Source organism: Rhinolophus ferrumequinum, chromosome 2 (genome assembly GCF_004115265.2).
Source record: "Rhinolophus ferrumequinum isolate MPI-CBG mRhiFer1 chromosome 2, mRhiFer1_v1.p, whole genome shotgun sequence".
Lineage (NCBI taxonomy): Eukaryota > Metazoa > Chordata > Mammalia > Chiroptera > Rhinolophidae > Rhinolophus > Rhinolophus ferrumequinum.
In genome coordinates, this window is record NC_046285.1 from 89,851,330 (window position 1) to 89,874,622 (window position 23,293).

A 23,293-nucleotide genomic window follows, 5' to 3' on the forward strand; every position below is an offset into this window, starting at 1 on the left:
CCAATCAGACCGTAGGCCAATTTCTGAACCAAACGTGGCAGACAGTATCCTGACATTCTAGTTTTCCTGAACATGCCATTGCCTGTTATTCTGACATCATATAATAGTGTCATCTTTTACCTTTCAAATTGTCTCAGTTTGGGTACATTATATTGGCATTATAACTATAGTCAGTCTGGTCAAACTCTGCAATTGAGGATGAGATCAGCTTTTGTTGGGACATATGCACAAGATGAAGAAAGGGGATGCCTGAATGAAATCAGGATTCCTTGTGAAAGAGAAAGAGAAAAAAAACAAAAACTCAAAGAAATCAAATATGTCTTGTAAGGTGTCTTTTCCTGAAGTTGTGGACTGAATTCTGAGCCCCCTCAAACTGGTATGTAAGTCCCAATATCACTGCATTTGGAAATAGAGCTACAAGGAGTTAGTGAAGGTTCAGTGAGATCATGAGGATAGGACCTTAATCCAATAAGACCGGTGTCCTTCTAAGAAGAGAAAAAGACACCAGAAATCCCTCTCTGTCTGCACACACAGAGAAGAAGCCCCGTGAAGATGCAACAAAAAGCTGGCAGTCTACAAGTCAGGAAGAGTGCTCTCACCACAAACCAACACTGACCACATCTTGATATAGGACTTCAGCCTTCAGAACTGTGGGAAAATATTTTTGGTGTTGTGTAAGCCACCAAGTCTGTGATATTTTGTTCTGACAGCCTGAGCAGGTTATCATGCCCGCTATATATTTTTTCTCTAAGTATGATTGAGTTTACCTGTAGCTAGGCACTTTCAATTGTGAGTGCTTAGAGGGAACATAGGCGCTCCACCCCCAGTCCCCTCCGCTCCATCTGCCTCTGCATTTAGGATTCTCTAGTTCTCTAATTATGGAGCTAAGCCTTCAACTCTTGGATGAAGAGTCTGACTGTACAACCACCCCACAATCCCCTGGCTTTTAAAGTGCCATATGCTCTGTGTATATTCTTGGATAGTTGTGAATCATTTTGGATTTCCTCTATGCCCCACTTATGGGTTGACGGACATGTGGTAACTTGGACAGGCTCAATAAAAAGTCCATTTGACTTGTATAAGAAGAAAAAAAAAGAGAGAGAAGCTTTTAATATGAGATGAAAGTATATTTAAGGAGAGCTTAAAAGAGGAAGTTTTCATCAGAATTATAGTGAAATATGTGGTCCAAGTTTGAGAGGGGAATGCTTTTAAAACCTAACCTCAGCTTGGATCTTCCTCGTGTTTGTTCTAATGTACCTACTTCTACTCAGCTTTTATCCTCTTAGTTGAAAAAGCCTTTTTGGTGGAGAACATCACTTCCCATACACTGTATTTGTCCTTAAATAAACAGAGAACCCCGGGTTAAATTCCCTTAGGTTCACATTAGAATTGCTTGCCGTCAAGTTTGTTATTAAGGTGTATTTACCAAAATATTGATTACCTAATCTAGGCATTCATTTTAAATTTAATGTTTGTTTTCTGGAGGGCAAGAGGGGGTGGAAAAGGCCTATGGTGGATATCCACAATTAGTCTGAGCTGCAACTGTCACCACCTAATTGTTAGCGCTACAGTTCACTGGTTTCTAAACATTGTGTTTAAATACCACTATTGAGGATTCAAACACATTTTTTGCTTTGTTTTGACCTTCCAGTAGGACCTGGGAGAGCAGCCTGAAATAAAATACACTAGTATTTTCACAGTAATATATGAATATTCACTTTAGTGTGATAACGATTATAAGATCAAGTTAGCTTTTGCTTCTGAAAGTGCTTAGGTCAGGTTGAATGTGCAGCCCCCGAGTTAACAACAGAAGCTTTTATTTTTAAGTGAGTTTTTGATTTCAGAATCGGATAAGGGTTGTAGACCTGTGATATCTTCACAGCCCAGATTTATCCAGAAGCAACTGAGACACAGGGAGTAAAGAAACATGTTAAGGGTTCCATGGCTGATACATGATGAAAGTATAATTCAAATTCCGGCCGTATGGATTCATTATGTCATCTCCGCGAACTGACTTCTGAAGCAGGCGAAAACATAGTGGGGCGACGAAGGTGTCTTAGAGGAGGTGGCATTTGACCTTTACTCTGTTAGAATTTCATAAGTGTGTTATTAATACTTACTCTATGCTTTTCCTCACCAAGTAAATTATGAAAGAAAGATTTGAATGTGACCTTTGATTATGTTTGGCTGGAGCAGACAGTGGAAACAGGACTATAAAGGGAGGAGCGGCCGGATCATAGATTCTAAGCCTTAAATTAATGCTTGGAAATGCAGACACTATCGTGGAAATAACAGGAAAATGATTGAAGGATGAAATTATATCGTCAGAGTTATGGGAGGTTAATGAGTTAACAGTACATGGATAGAGAAAAATGTAGCAATGAATTAGACATCTTCATATATGTAAGTTCTCTAACTAAAGCAAAATATTTACTGGCAGTCTCATCAAACACTGCCCCCTAAAGCATTGTATAAATTCATGTAAACTTTTGCTCTTACTTGTAACAAATCAAACTCGTGCTATGTCGATGGGTATTAGAGTAGGATAGGACCTTCATCGTACTAGGATACAATTTATGGTATAGATTATGGTACAAACACAATTGGCATCTTGATCTTGGACTTCTTGAATTCGTAAGTTTGGAGCTAGTTTAATAGAGATTATTAATAAAGTTCTAGTCAATGTTTGGTATAATAGTCCGCTCTTATTTGTGGGGTATACATTCAAAGACCCCCATTGGACACCTGAAACCACAGATAATACTGAGCCCTGTATATACTATGTTTCTTCCTATACATATGTACAGACCTATGATAAAGGTTAATCTATAAATTAGGCACAGTAAGAGTCTAACAACAATAAGTAATAATAAATTGAAATAATCATAATAATATACTGTCATAAAAGTTAGGTGAATGTGGCATTATTAAGTAAAATAAGGGTTACTTGAGCACAAGCACTGCAATAACACAGCAGTGATAACCTGATAACTAGAGGGGCACTACTTGACTAAAACGTGGGTAGAGTATACAGGCATAACTCGCTTGATTGCACTCCATTTTATCATGCTTCACTGATATTGCTTTTCTTCTTTTCCTTTTTTTAAATTTGTTTTTATTTTTTTATTTTTATTTTTTTACACATTGAAGATTTGTAGCAACCTCTGTTATGCAAGTCGTTTGACGCCATTTTTCTCTAAGAACATTTGCTCACTTCATGTCTCTTTGTCACATTTTGATAATTCTCACAATATTTCAAACTTTTTCTTTATTATTACATTTGTTATGGTTATTTGTGGTCAGTGATCTTTGAGCAATCATTTGTGAAAGGGAGTCAATCAATATGGAAAATTTATTGTTCTCTTGTTTTAAGAAATTTCCACAGCCATCCCAACCTTCAGCAGCTACCACACTGATCAGTCAACGACCAACATTGAGGTAAAACCCTCCATTAGCCAAAAGATTACAACTTACTGAAGGTTCAATGATGGTTAGCATTTTTAGCAATAACCTATTTTCAATTAAGTTATATACATTTTTTGACATAATGCTTTTGCCACACTTGGCTTATTACAGTATGGTATAACATGACTTCTATATGCACTGGGAAAACAAAATTGATGAATTGTTTCTTTTTGGAATTTTTCATTTAATATTTTCGGACTGCCATTGACCATGGATAACTTACTTATAAATTGCAGAAAGTGAAACCACAGATAAAGGAGATGACTGTATTTAGTTAATACTTTGATTAAGTTTAAGAATTCACTGTTATATGCTAGAAATGATAATATACTAGGAAAATGTCTTGAGATAGCTGATCATTTCAGAAGCTTCCAAGTTGTAATCATCTGACATAAACATAATGAACTGGATTGAATTGAGACTCCTATCTAAAGATGTCACTCACTGAGTAAAAACACGATGCATGGAGTTAACTAGAAATGTACTACCTTTATAGAGGAAGAGGGGATAAGGAAGTAATATAAATTAAATAGAAAATATATTCCTTATGTAGTAATACTAATCAAAATTGAGTATAGAAAGGAAGTCAGGCAAAACAAGGTGTCAAAATCTATAATGAAATATCAAAACTATGACAGTTAAAGAGTTAAAACCACGTTAGCTGAGGATTACAAGTCATTGCTGGTTTTGTTATATGAGAATATGAAAGAATTGACTATGGTAGCACTGAAATAACACCAGGCTAATTAAAGTTCTGTCAGGCCCCCTAATGTGAAACCTAATCTTTCATGCTTAGTCGTATAATTTGGCTCAAAACTGAAATTTAGGGAACAACTGAACACTAAGAAATTTTAGTCTCTAAACTGATACCCTGAATAAAAATGTACACACTGTGTACATATGTATCTAGGTATGTACATTTTTATATGTTTGTGTGTCTATATATTTTTGAAGGAAAAATATATTTCTAATATAAAATTTTCAAAGTTAATTTAATGTGAAAACCTCAGGAAGTTTAGCCAGTGAATCAGTAGCCACCCATTTGTCTATAAGCTACTAATTTTATTTTTTTATTTGTTTTGTTTTGTTTTCTACCAGGAGCCTTTTATGTGTGTGTGACAGTACTTTCCTTAAACATTAAGTTCATTTAAAGAAATTCATCTTACACTGTTTATAGTGGTGGTTTATCAAGGTTTCTATTTATCTTTCAGTTACCTCTCATTTTCCCCACCATCTCTGAAGGGTGTTTTTGAGTTTAAACATTAAATTGTTAAGTGCTGTTTATTTTATTTTAAAGCTGCAGACAATGCAATAATTATCCACAAAAGGTGACAGGATTTTGATAGATCTTGAATTAACCCATCCCATCAGTCATTCTTATGTGTAATTCATTAAAGGATTTTTTTCTTAATCCCAAGTTTATTTTCATGTTCCTACTTTTCACTGTTGTTCTTTATTTTACTGATTGGGGAAAAAAAAAAAAAAAAAAAAAGACGAGAAGTGCCCGGAACATCAAAATTTGAACTTTGTGATTAAAAAAAAAAAAAAAAGAAAAATTGATGCACTCAAATAAGGAAAAGGAAGAAATACATGCGGAACATTTTTTCCTGGGGATATTTCAGTGTTTATCTCATATCCCAGACCCCACAAGAGGGTGTTTGGGAAGAGTAAAAGGTTTTTCTATGCAACATTCCAAGATAAATCATGTGTTTTATAAAGTAAAGCTCCTCGATCATGCTGAAATTCAAGTACTAGTTAAATATAATTCCCAGAAGAGTATAGTTATGCATATCATCTATTATTAATTTCTGTACAATATTAAATAAAATATATCTCCAGGCATCTTGGCATGAATTAAAAATATGAATGCCACCATACTATTTATTACTGTTCTACATGGTTATCCTTTATTATGCATAATAATGCAAAATAAATACGTTAAAAATCCTTCAATGATATACACCATTCTTCTGAAAGTGCCAAGATAACATTTTGTACAAAGTTTATACTGTGTCCACTATTACAGGAAAAGAAGTTTGTAAAATGATCTATTTCAAATATAGTTTTCCATAGCACACATATATATTTAGAATTTCTCTGTGCAATATTCTCAGCTTTTTTACACATGTTGGAATAGTAACAAGATTTCTATAATATAGAATGCATCCCATTGTTACTAATAATAATAGTCTCTACTATAAATCACATCACTGTGTGAGTTTGCTAAACAAGCTCAATAATTTCAATCATGATAGTATTGTTGAACATTTATCAGTATGCAACCCATTGTGCCAGGTACAGGAGAAAACAAGTGATAATAAAATAATTATAGAGCTCTCTGACCTCAAAGAGTCTATCATCCCAGTGGGGAGATAGATTGCAAACAAAAGATGGTGTCTACCGGTTTAAAGCTTCCCTCCTTTTGATGCTTTAAATATTTTAGTAGCCTCCTAGCTAATCATTTCACTTTTATTTGTCAAAACGAATCAGTTTACGTGATGTATGTTTGCATGAGTAGAAATTTGTACACAAATGTAAAAAGATCATTACTTTTATCACTTTTAATTGAAGCAGTAGATGAAACTATATCAACCTAAAAGAAAAATGAGAACTCAGTCAAGTCAACATCAAAGTTTAAAAATTCCATATAACATTTTTAGAGAAAACAAGGCAACAGTATTCATTCAGTCTACAATTGGCATAGCTTATGTAAAGAATCATTGTGGAGAAGGAATCATAAATACAACCACCCATATTTCTAGTCAGAAAGTAATCTCTATTTCCAAGCTACATTGGGCTGAATTTCCTGCTAACAAATGTGATAATATAGAACTCTATGAAAGTTAATGTTCCAATGAGAGCTCCAAAAATGATCTCCTCAAAAAATAATATTGGTGCATTAAAATAAAGAATTGCACATTAAATTCCAAGTTAAAACTCTCATAGCATTAATGCAAAAATAGGCTATGATGTATTTACCTTATTTGTTTTTCCTTTTAAACTTTTTTAAAGTGTGGGAATATGTTTAGAGAAATTAACCTATACCAAGATAACAGTGAGGCTCAGAAACTTGGAGAGGTATTTCAAGCAAATAAAACAAAATTTTAGAAATAATAATTAATTGCCATTACTGATACAAGACAACCCTTTTTACTGCTATTCATTATTTCATATTGTTTTCATTTGTGCTTTTATACCATTATGTACTCAGTTTGATTATGTGTTGTTAACTTTTCTTGTTTTAGACACCACCGTTTCGTTTTGTTTCTTTTATTTCTACTTTAAAGACCCATTAGATTTGGTTAGAAATGTTCTGCGCAGATTGTAAATGAGCCAGAGAGATACCAACTCTGAAAAACAAGATTCTTCCCACACTCCTCAGTACATCACTTTCAACCTACATACACAGATTTATTTACAGGTGGTTCCTGCTCTAGATGATTCTCTGACTAAGAAGAAAAGTATACAATAGTAAGTGCCTAGTGTTAAAGACACCAGTTCTATGTATTACACAGGTAGAAACAGAGGGATAGGAGAGAACCAGCCGTGGTAGAAAATGGTCACCAGCATCATGAGCTACCGAGATATGCTGCGGTCTCTGCTGAAGGACCTGTACTTACTTATTCCCCACATATGAGCAAGGCTGTGCTCAGTGACTAGTGCCCATGCCGATTGATGGATGCTCCATTTTGATTGGTTGATACCCAGCTTAATATGTTGTTAAATCTTTTAAATATCCCCTAGTCTCTGCTTTGTGAACTTAGACAAACTAATTCTTTTTCAACTTCAATTGTGAAGTATGAACTTTGAACTGTGGAGTCTCCCAAGGCCCTTTCAGTCATTTGAAATCCCTGTCATTTTGGGGTTTAAATATAACCATAATGAATAGGAGTCAAGATGCAGAGTGAGAATGACAGATAGCATGTTTTCAAGAGTATCTCAACTCAGCCACTGGGTTAGAAGACACAATATCAACCATTAAAATAAAAAGTGAGGGCAGATACAGCAGGGTGTTATGGATATGATTTGATTTTTCTTAATTAGACAACTTGGGCCTTCATGGAGATGGGAGCCAGCTGGTTTTGCAAAACAAAGCCTGCAGAATGCAAAATCTAGTGCTAAATGTGCTCATCTTTTACAAGTTTGCCAAGCAAATCCAACTTTCTTGAACAGAATTACAGAGCCAGAAATTTCCAAAATGGTATGTCTACATTTTTATTTGTGGTTATTTGTTTTGTTTTAGCAAAAAGGTGGAAATTGACTCCAACTGGCTTAATTAATATTGTAGATATAAGAAAACATAATAATGTAAGCATGCTAAGCAAATATTAGTAAGTTATTATTTGTCATCATGAATTATCATTCTTTGGTTCATAAATAGGATAAAACATCTACTATATCACAGGCACTGTCATACTTCTTGGGTACACAAATAAACTATTTGTACTTAGATCTTTTTCTTAGCATCCACCTCTGGGAAAATCTCGTCTAAATCAGTGTGTATGCATTTGTGCTCTCATGTATACATGATAATATATTGAGGGGCAGGGTGGGATGTGAGATGTAGGGCATGCCAGACATCTGGTAACATATATATAAAAGTATTGAGGTATGAAGCAGAGAGAAGAATTCTAGCAATACCTAATAATTTGCAGAATGACTAGAGGGTATAACATACATAGAGAGTGGTAAGAGAACATCTTGTGTCACATATTAGAAGGAAGACTATAAATAACCTCCTATGGTCCATTAAAAAAGAGTTTGTGCTTGCTGATGAAGACCATTAGGAGAATTTTGAGAAAGGGATATTCCAATCAAAGGGGATTGCTTGGGTACAAATCCTATTGCTTAAAGATGTTCTGTGTATTCTTTGAAAATAATAGAAAAGTCTAATTGTGCTAATGGGAAGATGATAAAGGAGCAAGATATGGATATAGGGGTTATTAGAGTTGTTTAGTGTTCATTTATTTTATGTTGATTAACGCATAGTGGTTACCAATAGGAAAAAGGAAAAACTGAACTCTTGCTCTTCCATCACGTTAACAATAGGGTAAAATGATTTCTACTGCCCCGGTTCAAGTTAACTGATCCCTTTTTCTGCTTAATCTAGTCTGTTGTTGAACTTCTCTATTGAATTTTTCAGTTCAGTTCTTACATTCTTCAATCTGTGATTTCTGCTTGGTAGTTTTTTTTATATTTTCTATTTGTTGAAATTCTCACTTTGTTCATGCATTGCTCTCTTGACCTCATTGAGACTCCATGCTGCCATTATTTTGAGCTTTTTATTGGGCAAATCACTTATGTGTGTTTCATTAAGGTTGGTCCTTGGATATTTATCTTATTCTGTTGTTTGGAACATATTCTCTTGTTTATTCTTCTTGACTCTCTGTGTCAGTTACTGTGCACTGGATAAAACAGCCAACTCTCCTAGTCTTAACAGAGTAGTCTTGCATAGATGAAACTTGTCAATCAGCCTGGCCTGACCTCCTACTTGTCATTCAAAACTTTGTGATTGCCAAAGCTGCCATCTTTATTCTTAATGGCTCTCAGTAGTCGAGGGTGTGCCAAGGCGTTTGAAATCAGTGTCCTAAAGATATGGAAAATGACCATACAGCTGTTCAAGATCTTGGAGCACTACTAATTGCTTGCTTCTTCAGCTCCCCAGTGTAGGCTAACTGAAAGCCCAATCTTCAGGCACCAGCTGGGAAAGTCGAGATGTTAGATATGCAGTCTAGCCCCTATTGGGAGAAACCAGGACTGGTTGGTTGCTCACTCTGTGCTGAGCCAGGGGGAATAGTCACTGGAAATGTTTGCGTGCCCAATAGTACCACCTCACTGTTTTTTGCAATCCTGGGAACTTGTAATTGCTGAGCCCCATCAGCTCCCGGGCTAGGCAATTTGGGAGCCATTCCCTTTAGTGGCAGCTGTAAAAGTTGGGTGTTCTATATGTAACAAGCTGACTCCAGGGAGAAGTTGGATACTGGGTCTTAATGTTGGAGAAATCTAGGTGGAGATAGCGGGGGACATGCTCCCCAGCTTCTTCAGGATCCCAGGAAGATATTAGTCAGGTCCCATAGGCATGCTGATTAGAACTGGAACCTCTGGCAGAAGCTGGGAAAATATGCAGTCAAATCTTTTCCAGAGAGAAACTGGGAGAAAAGCCTTTTTGCCTGAGCCCTATGCACTGAGCCCAGGTGTATCACCACAGGGAGCGCTCCTGCACCCATTTAACAAACCACGTTTTTGCTTACTATTGTTCTGTGACTCGTGAACGCAAGCCCCATTGCCTATCATATACAGGTGATTTGGGGGCCCATTTCTTGGGTGACAACTATTAACGTTGTGGCATTAGATATGTAGACAAGTTACTTCTAGGGTGAAGCTGGAGATTTGGTTTTATTGTTGGAGCAAGCCAGAGGGAAGATGTGGGGAAGGGCCCATTGGCTCTTTCGAGCTTCATGGAGGATCTCAGTCAGCACCTAGAAGTGGGTAATTAGAAGCTGGACCTTTGGGCAGTAGCTGGTAAAGTACACATCAAACTCTTCCAGGGGAAAACTAGGAGATGGGGATTTCTGTCTGCTCCTTCTGCATTGAGCCTGAGGGAATCGCTCCTGTCTCCATCTGTTTAACAATTGCTTCTTTGTTTGCTGTAGTCCTGCAAGACTCATGAAAGCAAACCCCACTGGCTGTAAGAAATAGGTGATTTGGGGACCTGTCAATTGGGTGGCAGCCTTAAAAGTTGGGGTACTCTGTGTATGGCCCAAACCCTTTACTCCTTAGGGAGAAGTTGGGAGTTGGGGATGCCCTCCCAATTGTAAGGCACTGGGCCAAGGATGGACTTTATGGCAGAGTGTGTCTCAGCCATTCCTACTTGTTTCAATGTGAGTATTTTCTCTGTTGCCCGGTGTGTAGCAGTCACTCACATCTAGTTTCTGCATTTCTGTCAGAGGGAATTGGTCCATGTGTAACTGTATAATCTATGCATCCATGGGAGGAGGGAAATACAGGAGCCTCCAATGTCACCATCTTAGTGAGAGCACGCTCCACTCCTCTTTTGTTCAATGTATTTGGGAAAATTTGGAATATACCTCCTTTATTTAATCAAATTTTTCCAAGGAAATATTTAAAAAAAAAAAAAAAAGCAATCTTAACCCTACCAGGATGCCCAATGCCATTGTCAATCCCCCTCATTGCAGTCTTACGGTTTGTGGTCTAATTGCTGTTCATAACTTTCCACTGATTCTTGAGATAATTTATGTGAAATGTATCCCACCTAGTTTGCCATGGCCATGGGTCAGCCACCATCCTGTACATTTCCACATTTCACTGCTTTCCCACCAAACTCTAATGTGCATAATAGGCAGTAACCTTTTTTTCCCTTTATTCTTTCTTACTGTTGAGCACACTGTGTCAGGGTAAAGACATTCATGAGCACAGTTTTCCTCAAGAGAGCAAGGAAGAATATCTCGCAGCTCAGGTCAGCTACATCATAGCATTTGTAAACAATTATCTCCTTCGAATTATGACTCATCAAAGAATATTGAAGATCCTTGGTTTAAAATATCTGGTCCAAATTCAGATATCTACTTAGCTCTGAAAAATTACTGGGACAGAGCTGGCACTTAAACTTTCTTGAATGATTCCATTATATCTCTAAGATATTCTTAGGCTGAGATTATTTTTTTCTTAAATGAGGCAGCAAGCAAAAATCTTAGTGTACCATGTAAAATGTATTAATTTTAACATGGCCCTTTGGGTTTATTTTAAATATTATGTCCATTTATAAATGGGTTACTGAGATGATGAAAGAATATGAAATAACCTCCCAAGCATTCAGACATTGAAGCAAGAATAAAACTCAGCCATTTTAGTTAAGAAGTAAGATACGGTGACGTCAAAATACAGTAACTTAAAAATTCAGTGTGAGAAACAATTATTTTAATGGTTTTCAGTCAAATATTCAGAGTGGTGTTGAACCCATATTTTGGGTAAGCCTAAAATTTGGATGTAGCAGATATATTATTACCTGGGTTATTTTTTTTCTTTTTCTCCACAGCCTATCACACCCTTAAATCTCTGAGCCTGACATTTCTGGAGGGAGAAAGGGTTAAAGTCTCTGAGCAGCAGAGACAGAAAGAAAGCCTTCCCTCAACACAGCAGCAGAGGCAGCCCTGTGCATACCCATCCTTCAGGCACACTCATTCCCAAATACCCTGGTAAGAATGTCTTGATCCCAAAAAGGTTGATAACTCCACTTCCCCAGTTCACTTCCCACTCTTTTCTTAATTATCTCCCCACAAAAATCTCACTGCACAACTAATTATAGCTTCAAGGGAAACGCACATATGCACACGCACACATGCGCGCGCGCGCACACACACACACACAGCACCTTTAGGTAAAAACAACATGTGGAGTAATTATGTTGCTCTCTCAGGTTGTAAAAGTGAAATGAAAAGCTCATTGATTTTATATCCTTTCTCAGAGTCTTCCTAGAGTGTTTGTGGTATCATTCAAATGTGTGGACCCGACAATATTTATGTGATTGGAACCATACCATGCCCATGCTGAAATTCCAATATAAAATTGTGTCAAATTTTCTTCAGGAAACTCATGATATTAAGATATAATTCATTTCATGTGTGTGTGTGTGTGTGTGTGTGTGTGTGTGTGTGTATATATATATATATATGTATATATATATATATATATAGAAATATATATATATATACACATATATAATTTTTACTTTCAGAAAGATCATATATTGAATCAAAAACTGTGACTACTATCTTCCACCTACTGGTACCATTTGTACCCTATGAGACACACAAAACAAGTCTCATGAAAATTAATGTGTTCAAGTATTTTAAATGTATTATTATTTCTTATATTTACATTTTTTCTAGCTCATATCTGGTATTCAGTAAACTATTCATACAGCATGTTTTCATACAGCTCAACAAATTAATGATCCCTCATCATATGTTTATTCTTTGTTGCCTCATGCTATTTTTCCGCTGTATAGTATTTACAGCCATGAAAATTAATTTGTTGTACTTACCACTAATTCATTATCTCCTTTCATACAGTGAAGTAAGTTCCCTGCAAAATGAAATTTATCTGCCTTCTTCATTATCAAAACCCTAGAATATACAACAATTCTTGGGCACATAGTAGGTATTCAACAAATACCTGTTAGATAAATGAAAAACTGAATGTATCTTTTATCTCTAAGTGATCCTAAGGAACTAGCACTTCGTATAAACCCTTTATTTGATATATGATACTGAGCAGCAAGAAAACAAGTGAATTGTTTTAAATCACATTGATAGTTTGCAGCCAGGTTTGTTCTAAAATGCAGGTCAGTTAACTCATTCTAGTGCTTGTTGCTGTTACACCACACAGCCTTTCCTCTGATAACTGGAATTTACATAATCACAGTTAAAATGTGATATTTCGAATTAGGCACAATTTCCATTATTATTCCGTGGAATTATAATTGTTCCTATGATTGAAATATTTTTAATATAGTCTTCTAAAATTGTGTACATTGTTAAAGCAATTTATGTTTTTGTTATCTCATACCTGTGACTAGCAAACACTTGACAACTTTTAACATCAATTGAAGTTTGTGCATTTTCACACTTCATTTATCTTTGTTTGGAAGATAGCTGTTGGTTTCAACTTATGTTTCCAGAGTATTGAGATAATTCTAAGTTTTAATGCTGACATCTCTGATATTAAGTAGCAATTCCAGATTTATGTTTACCACAAATTTGATTAAAATGATTCTATGCTTCAGGATGCAAAAAATAAGTCTGCAATTTTTTTTCTGCTTTGACAAAAGCCACAGGTGAGTAATTTAAGGTAGTTAGTTATTCAGCACATAGTATTTTACCTGATCAAATTATTTTTACATGACTTCATTGGATACATAATGATATCACAACTACTCATGCTTCTTTTCAGTCTTGTATCAGATTTTAAAATGGAGCAAAAAGAGGAATCCATTATTATCACAATGCTGGAGCACTGAAATGACATAATGTCTAGGTATATTTTCATAAATCCAATAACATCTAAGAGAAAACATAAATGTCGTTTAAATGACTCTGAGGTTGAAAGAAAATAGTTCATACATGAATGTGACTGAATCTAGATCTTTTTCTGTTAAAGTAATTTTCTTATTTTCCTTACTTACAGCTTAATATTAGAAAAAGCAGAGGTAGTTAACTTGCCTATTTGTCTCAGTAAAAATATAGAGGAACAACAGTGTTTTCAATTAAGAACTTTCTAGTCTTACCAAGGGTGGATGGGGAAAATAGAAAATGAAATTCTCATTTTTTAAAGCAGAATAATACATTTGTCTAATAAATCTGTGGAAAGCATTTTAAATAACGTGGCTTACCATGGGATTTGTTGTAACAGGATAACATGTAATAACATATAATAGAAGTCCTACTTACTCAAATTTTAGTTTAAATTCTGGACATATTTTCTTACTTCTTTATGCATTCAATTCACATTATCAGTCTGTTATTTTGCTCTTGGAAGATGGTCCCATTCACAGTGTTCAACAGCAACACCTACTGGCTACAAAGCCCACCACTGACTTCATGTACATGGATTTCTGTTGTTTCATATGTTCTAAATGTCTTTCCATGGTGAAGCTATCAGGTGGAGGGTTGGATAACACGGGGAGTAAGAATAGCTAATGAAAAGGCCTTTGGTACAGATTTCTTTAATAGTTCTAGTTTAACTTCACACCTAGAGAAAAACATGATCATTCTATTCCTGGTTTCTCTGGTCTCGTTGCTTGTGTCACAAAACAACCAGCTTGTGGATGGTTGTACCTTAGAAAGTCATTTATGACTATTGTCTCAGAGATAGCAACTTTATTTACCTATATGAAACATGTATGTACACAAAAGGAGTAATGGCCTCTACATCGGTGATTAAAAAGAACAGAAAAGAAAAAAACTCTATCATATATATTAGTATTTAAAGGATATACTTTACAACTTAAAGATAGTCGTCACAGAAAGGGTGCAAGATTTGGAGAGATGTCTTCATTCTTTTTTCTTATTATTTTCAAAATATTAACTCTGAATTCCAAAGATAAACTCTAAACATTATCTTAAAACATAAAAGATGCTTTGTATACAATATTTCTCAGTATAACAGCTGTACAACCCTCTGATTTGGATTCTTTGCCAATATGCTCTCATATAGACAATTGCTTTTATTAATTGGGAAACCACCTGCTACATTTAAACCTTTTTGCCCAATAACTTTTTTCTATAATAAACTTTTATTTCTTTTAGGGAAGCTGAACTAAACTTGAAGAGTTACTTTAGCCTCAAATTTTTTTGTTTAAGGCAAATAAATATAAGCATTCAATATTCTAAAACAAGTTCCTTCCTATCACAGTATAATAGTCATAACACACACAATTAAGGTTTTCCTCTTCTAGTCTATCAAGTTATCATGTGGTGAGTTATTTCTATAGGTTAAAGAAAGAGTTGTAGCTGTAGATTCACTCGTTTTTTTTGTTTTGTTTTGTTTTTGTTTTTTTTTTTAATATGAGCAATATATATTACCAGAGAAATTATTTGATTTTGCAAATGATCACTGGTTTGTTTATTTAGGTATTTTTTATTTAACACATTCTTACATAGTATGTGTTTTGGGCCTGGAGATGCCCTACATGATTAAAACATTAATTAATTTAATCATTAACAACCCTAGAAGGCTGTGGGATAATTAGGATTATTTTCACCAGCAAATATTAATTCCCTCCCCCACCCATTGTGAGTGAGCTTATTATCCTAACCACCTGAAGCTGGCCTTGGACTTGAGACTGTCTTTGGCCGATGGATGGGCCTATTTGCTTAAAAATATGTAACCGTATTTGATGGGAGCAGAGGACTTCAACGTGCTTGCATGTCTTGTCTTTCCTCCTACACTCCTATGATCTATTACACATTGTCCCTTTAGCATAGATTCCAGAATGAACACATTCAGAAAAGATCTGAATCCAACCTCCAACTTCAGAGCCTTTCTAAGCAGAACATGCCAGAGAATCCCATCCTAGGTCAACTGAACTCTTTTGAGGATTTCACTAAATCTGTATTTTAGGGCTCTATTTGGTCATTTGGCTTCTACCTGACAGTAAGCCAGCAATCTCCAAAAGGAGTTACCATTTTTACAGGGATAATTTACTGCTTTTTTATGAATGTGTGGGGACAATAGGAACAGGAGAAGTATGTTTGGACCTCAGTTGATTGTTTGGGTCACTTCTTGGCATAGCTATGTTGGGAAATAATCATAAGTAACCATAGTTTGAGAAGGGCATGGTAACTGGGTTCTTAGTCCCTGAAGAATGAAGGTCTAGGTTATCTCATGAGGTGACCAACCTAGACCCAGCCAAATGATAGAGGAAGAACAAGACAAGTTTGTAGATTCAGTATCAATCACAGCAATGGCAGCTATAGATTGTTCCACTAGCTTTCCTTTTTTAAGTTTTTTTTTTTCTTCTAAAATTATGCCTTGCTATCATCATAAAGAAGCATTGTCAGCACAGAGAGAGTTTAGTTTATTGTGGTCTGTGTTGTATAAGAGATGAACTTGTATAGACACCGTCAGTACCCTTCCATTAATGCAGTACAATTATTACCATAAATAAACAAATATTGACACATTTTTAAGTAAAGTCTTTAGTTCACTGTGTATGTTGTATTGTACATTCTATAGGTTTCAGCAAATGTATATTTTTTTATGTTGTATATTCTACGAGTTTTGACAAATGTGTGACTACATGTATCCATCATTACATATCATACCGAATAGTTTCCCTGCCCTAAAAATCCTTTCTGCTCCACCTATTCGCCTCCACCCCCCACACTAATCCTTGGCAACCAGTGATCTTACTGTCTGTATAGTTTTGTGTTTTCAAGAATGTTGTATATTTGGGCCCCCTTCCTCCCCCTCCTTTTTTTTTAACTGCTAAGGTTGCTATCATGATGAGCTCAGAGACTTGAAGATGCTACAATTTATCTTGGGCTGTAGAGTTACCTCCTCAGGCTGAGTCTTTGAAGTCTTGGTATGAGCCATTGTAGAAAACTACAATTGGAAGGAGAACCTTTCTTTTACCTCCAGAAAATAAATTATTCATGGCTTTTCAACTGTTCATATTTACCTTGAAGAGATATTTTACCTGCAGTTGAATACATACACAGTTTGCCCTGATGAGAACAAAACTTGGGGGGAAAAAGCAAATAGCCATAAATCTACTCAAAATTATAGGTGTAAATCACAATTTAAAGAGGGAATAGGGATAGGAACTACTGTACATAAGCAAATCGTGCCTTTAGGTTTGCTTTCAAATTCGTCCTTTTTATAAATATGTAAGTTTAATATTATCATCAACCATAATGTTTTTCTTAAAAGGTATGCTTCATTAATCCTTTCTGGTGTGCTCTCCAATATAGCTGTAGCCACTGTCTGGGAAGTAGAAATTTCCCCCTTACCTCTCTTGAGTTCTTATGTCTCAACTAATAATAAAATTGACACAAGGCCAGATTAATGGAAAAATAATTTAATATGTGCACATGGGAGTTCACAAATGATATTCAGAGAGACGATGTACCAGCCTAGCTTTTTATTATTTTTAGACAAAGAAACAATAAATTTGTGAAGAATGACAGAACAAAAGAACTTAGGTTTAGGTACTATATAGTATATGGAATCTTAACAGAAAGAAGACTTGAGTAGTAAATATGTAAAAAAATAAATAATAAATTACAAGGTTTGTTTGTACAGGCTTTTTGGCTCTGGATTCCTTAACTCTAGTGATAAAGGTGTCTCTCTCAGTGTCTTTGGAGCAGTCGGTACCTTTCACAGGGGAGCTTTATTTCCTTCATTCAATGTGACCAGTAGGAAGGGTCAATGTGCCCTTCTAACACCTACTGCTTGTTAAGTAACTTTAAAGGAATTAATAGGCCATTGTGGGATATTTTGGAGCAGCCTTTCTTGGGCCTCAACAACATCAACTTGAATTGGCCACAATCATTTTGCTACATGTGAGGCATTTAAAACTTTTAAAGGGTTATATGTTGTGCTACTTTAAAAGATGATTACTATTTTATTATTACTTTATCTTTGCATTTGAAAAATTATAGCATACAAATTGCATACCTCTGTCTAGCTTCTATCTGTTGGTATTATAACCACAAGAAAAACAGATATTTATGTTGCAAAAACATTTTGAAAATATGCTAGACCAAGAAAAGCAACAATAAACACAATGTGAATTTAACACCATTTTCTCTAACCCGCTAAAGAGGTTTGTGCTACTGTTTGTGCTATTCCTATATTCCTAGGGCAGTTGTTGATTGATTAATTACCATCTAGAAAAATTGTTTCTCTTATGTCATGCTGAAGTCCCACAAAGCGCGAGTTTTGTATCAATGACTGACTTTCAATATACTTCCAGCTAATATATAATATGTAATTTAGAATTCTGTGAGTATGCACATTATCATCATTCTCTCAAAAAGAAAATATATATATGTATATATACACACACACACACACACACACACACATATATATATATATACATACACACATATATACATTGCACAGATATAACCCAATTTCTGAAATTGGTTGAGTTTAAAATAATTCCAAAAATATCTACAAATATGAGCAATTTTATATGCTTTTATCTTATTAGGGAGTTAACTATGGTCTATCTCATTTAAATTGCCTACAGATAAAAATTGTATGTTAGTGTGCAAAATGTAAGGTCTAAAGTTAGTAAGGTCTAAATTATTGACAGAAGAAATATTGTGAAGTAGAATCGCTGTGTTGTTTGTGTTGTAGATCTATTTTTAGTTTTTTGAGGAATCTCCATACATTTTTCCAAAGTGGCTTTACCAATCTGCAATCCCACCAACAGTGCACAAGGATTCCATTTTCTTTACATCCTTGCCAACACATCATTTGCTGACTTTTTGATAATAGCCGTTGTGACTGATGTGGCATGGTATGTCATTGTGGTTTCGATGATAGGTAATGTTTAGCATCTATTCATATGTCTGTTGGCCATCTGTAGGTCTTCTTTGGAGAAATATCTTCTCATGTCCTCTGCCCATTTTTTTTATCAGATTGTTTATTTTATTGTTGTTGAGTTGTATGAGTTTCTTACATATTTTGGATATCAATTTCTTATAAGATATAACATTTTAGAATATATTATCCCATTCAATAGTTTGCCTTTTTGTTTTGTTGATGGTTCTCTTTGCTCTGCAGAAGCTTTCAGGAATTTATTTGAAGAAAACCAAAACTCTGATTTGAAAAGCTATATGCATCCCGATGTTAATTGCAGCATTATTTACAATAGCCAAGATATGGAAACAGCCTAAGTGCCCATTGATAGATGAATGGATAAAGACTATGTGGTATATAAAATGGGATATTATATATAAATATATCTATCTATCTATCTATATATATATATAGATAGATATATATACATACACACACACACACACACACACACACACAGAGCAATAAAATAAGGATAAGATCTTGTCATTTGCAAAAATATGGATGGACCTAGAGGGTTTATGCTAAGTGAAATAAGTCAGACAGAGAAAGAAAGATACCATATGGTTTCACTTATATGTGGAATCTTAAAAAAAGAAACACAAAAACAAACAAAACAAAACCAGACTCATAGAAACAGAGACCTAAGGGATGGTTACCAGGAGAGAGGGTATGGAAAGATGGGTGAAAAAGTAGCAGGGGAATATAATGAATAATATTGTGATAAGTTGGGGTGATCACATGGTAAGGTATAAAAATGTCACATCACTATATTGTACACCTGAAACTAATATAACTAATATAATATTGTATGGCAACTGTACTTAAATAAAAATACAACAAAACAAAACAAATCAAAAACAACAAAGTAAACATAACAAAAATATTGTGAAGTAATTATTTGAATAAAAATTTAAAGTATAAAAATTAGCCATTTTTTATAGAATATATACTTCACTTTTTAAATGAAATACAAGACTATCATATGTAATATGTTTGCACAGTGTGCCAACAAGCAATCTGTGGAAAAATACTCTTTTTATACTTATCACTAATTTTCTGAAAACTGTCCATTTTTCGATTTAAAAAATGTCTGCAAGTTTATATTATTAAATACACTCAACGTTTTCTTGCAATAAATTATTAGAAGTGGAATTATGGCCCAAAATTTGACTATGTATTTAGGTATATGATCCACATGGTGAAAAGTCTCTCCCTGAAGTGTATAACATGTGGCACCCCTCCCACAAGTCTGAAAGAGTTCCCAATTCCTCCACCAACATGCTGACATTCAGCATTATTAGCTTTAGAGTCTATACCAATTTAAGAGTTAAACACACATTTTATGTTAATTTAAATCGTATTTTATTAGTATTGGTATCATTATATTTCTATAGAATTATATCTATGTATTTATCTATATTTGTATCTATCTATCTATCTACCTATCTGCATCCTCATCATTGCAAACTGCATGATTATAACCATTTTCCATTTACATATTGGTGTTTATATTTACTATTGATTTAAATTAATTTTTTATTAATGATTACAACTTTGTATGTCATAAATGCTGTCTATGTTTTCTCAATTTTTATTTACTTTTCAAAATTGCTCATTCAACAGTGTTTAATTACAGAAGTTAAAATGTTTGTAGGGTCCAAGCAGTCAATCTTTTCCTTTATGGTTTCTCTTTGATGGTAAAGAACACTTTTGAAGCAAGAGTTTTCATTTTCAGTAAACTTTTATTGAGCACTTGTCCTAGCTTAGGGGCAGAGAGAGTCAATTAAGTGCTTGTCCTGCACAAAATTTCAATCCAGTTGTGGAGATAGAAAAATAAATATACATTCACACAACATTAAGAAATATTTTATGAACAGCAATCTACAAATAAATGCAAATTGATACAGTGCAAATTGAGAACATATGTGCAAATAATAAAGGAATGGGTAATTGAATGGAACTTTTCAAGGGAAGGAAATTGAAGATAAAATGCACAGGCTTTCAAAATTTTCATGATATCTCTTTTAGTGATTCTTCTATGCATCTATGAATTATTCCACTTTGCATGTATTGGAACAAGATGAACATTGCTGAATAAACTTGGTATGCTTCGTATAGTAAATGAGGAGTTGATATGGTATAAACGTTTAAGTATAAATGCTATTTCAGCATCTTTTTATTAGAAATTGAGAAGAACATTGAATGTGGACAGGAAGGAAAAATTAATTATTTCCCTTACTGGCATGAATACACTTAACACCTCCTAATACATCCTTCTCACCCATCTGTCACACACTAGTCTAGAAGCTCAGTTTCAGAGGTAAAAGTATAGTAAGAGAAAATTATGGAAGTGGTAGTAGTATTATCATGTAATCAGAAGAATAAAAGCCACCAATTAAGAAAAAAATGTATTTCACATCCAAAATATACACATAATAATTGTGTTATTATTATCTGTACCTGATGCTCATTTTGAGTGGGAAAAATAACCTCGATTTTCTTAACTATGTCAGTGAAAGGTCTTCAGTAAGTTCCAGTTTTAACTTGATTTTATTCTGATGTCTTACAATGATTTCCTGGGAGTTGTCTTTGCTCTCTCTCCCTCCAATGGTCCTCAACACTCTTGTTAATGCCAAATAAAACAGGAAGAGGTGATGACATTGTGACAGTGACTTAGTTCCTGGGTCTGCTGTGTACTTTACCTTCTTATTTTCCTATCCTTGGATTCTGAATGGTCCACTTTAATACATAATTTTTATTCTTACTTGGAGTGCTCGTGAATGCTTAACTTTTTCATAATAGGTGAGCAGGACAGGCCAACACTTGAGAAAATAAAAAAATCAGGACAGTGCATTCATATTACTTCTTTAAACCTAAGAAATTAAAATTATGTATTTTCCCCTTGGGACTAATCGAATCACTTGACAAGAAAATGTCCAATAAGCAATCATTTCAAGATAAGTCCATAGAACTGTATTTTGGGGAAAAAGGGAATTTTTTCTCTTTCAAAATCCAAAAACTACAGTTTTTTGGCAACTTCCCCAAATGCAGAATAGGAAATAAAGTGTGAAAGGATGTCTGCTTTTCTTTCTAAACTATAGTAAGTTGTTTTGTTCTCCCAAAGATAATTTTCTATTTCTAAGATGTGTATCTGTTACATCATAGGTTAGGCTTTTTGGTGATTTTTGTAAAATCTTCTTATGTCTCTCCATGTATTTCTCTTTCATATTATACTTATGCTTTTTTGCCCCCATTTGACAGGATTGCAGTAAAGGGGAAACATGGAACAGCCAAAATCTTTCATAATCAGATAAGGTAATAACTTACCCTCAAAAAACACCATATCATAAAATATACCGTGTTTCCCCGAAAATAAGACCTTGCCGGACAATCAGCTCTAATGTGTCTTTCAGAGCAAAAATTAATATAAGACTCAGTCTTATTTTACTATAAGACTGAGTATAATATAATATAATCCTGGGTCTTATATTACATTTTGTTCCAAAACACACATAAGAGCTGTTTGTCCAGCTAGGTCTTATTTTCGGGAAACAGGGTAGCTCAATGTCTAATGTGTTCAATTACAAACGTCTCTTATTTTAGAATGTAAAAAATGCACACATATGTGTGTATGGTTTGCAAATTTATTTTTTACACTTTATATTGTGAATGGAATTCTGATGACAATCAATTTTAATTTAACTGTGTGTCTTAAGATGTTTTCTTATTTATTTTGATTCAGGGTGTTTCTTTTGAAAAATGTTTCCATTTTGATACTGTCAATGAGATCAGATCTATTATGGACCATAATACTCTATGGTATCATGATAGGATAAAAATCAAGGAAGAACAAAATACCTTGTAATTTTGACTGAATATTTCATGTGTTTACCACTCATAAGAATAAACATCAGAAGACCTCAATTTCAGAGTAGTCCACTAAAACCATATTGAAAGTACAACCAGAGTTACAACTCTTTATTCTTAACATTCTTATATTCTATCTTGCCTGTTGTGCCCATAGATCATGACTCCAAACAGGGCAAAAATAAGAAATTCAAAATAACGGTTTGGCAAATAAAAGAGATTTTCTCCTTAAGAGCTTTAGAAGTATTTGAAAGATGAAAGGACATGAAATATCCTGTAAGGGTAATAAAACCATCCGATCACAAATTTATTGAAAAACTCCTAAGTTATCATCACATCCAACATTTCTGTTTTGTCATAATTAATATATATATGACTTTCCCTTATTACCTATAAGCATTGTCTTCAGTCTTCTGTAAGATAGTATGCAGTAATACAAACTTATTATTTATGTAGACAGAAGACTGACTTTCCAAGTAATAAATATGAATAAATTCTATGAAAATAGTTCCAAATTTTGAAATGAATGTTAGTGTAGGATATATTTCTTATGAAGTGATTGAATTAATTGTGCTGGAATTATTATATTGTATAGTATACAAACAGAGCCCTCAGGAAAATTTAAACAGTCTTATACTTGACTCTTTGTGTTTAAACCTTATTTGCCTTTTTGGTCTTATTTCTGGCAACTACACTCTTGAAATCAAAGTTCCATTTAAATTGAACTCCCTTCGCTTTCTGGAAAAATCTGTGTACCTTTCCCACTCTTTTCCCCTCATTTTCTTTCACCGCCTCCATCTAGTTAGTTCCTACTTAACCTACCAGTCTGGTGTTACAGGAACAT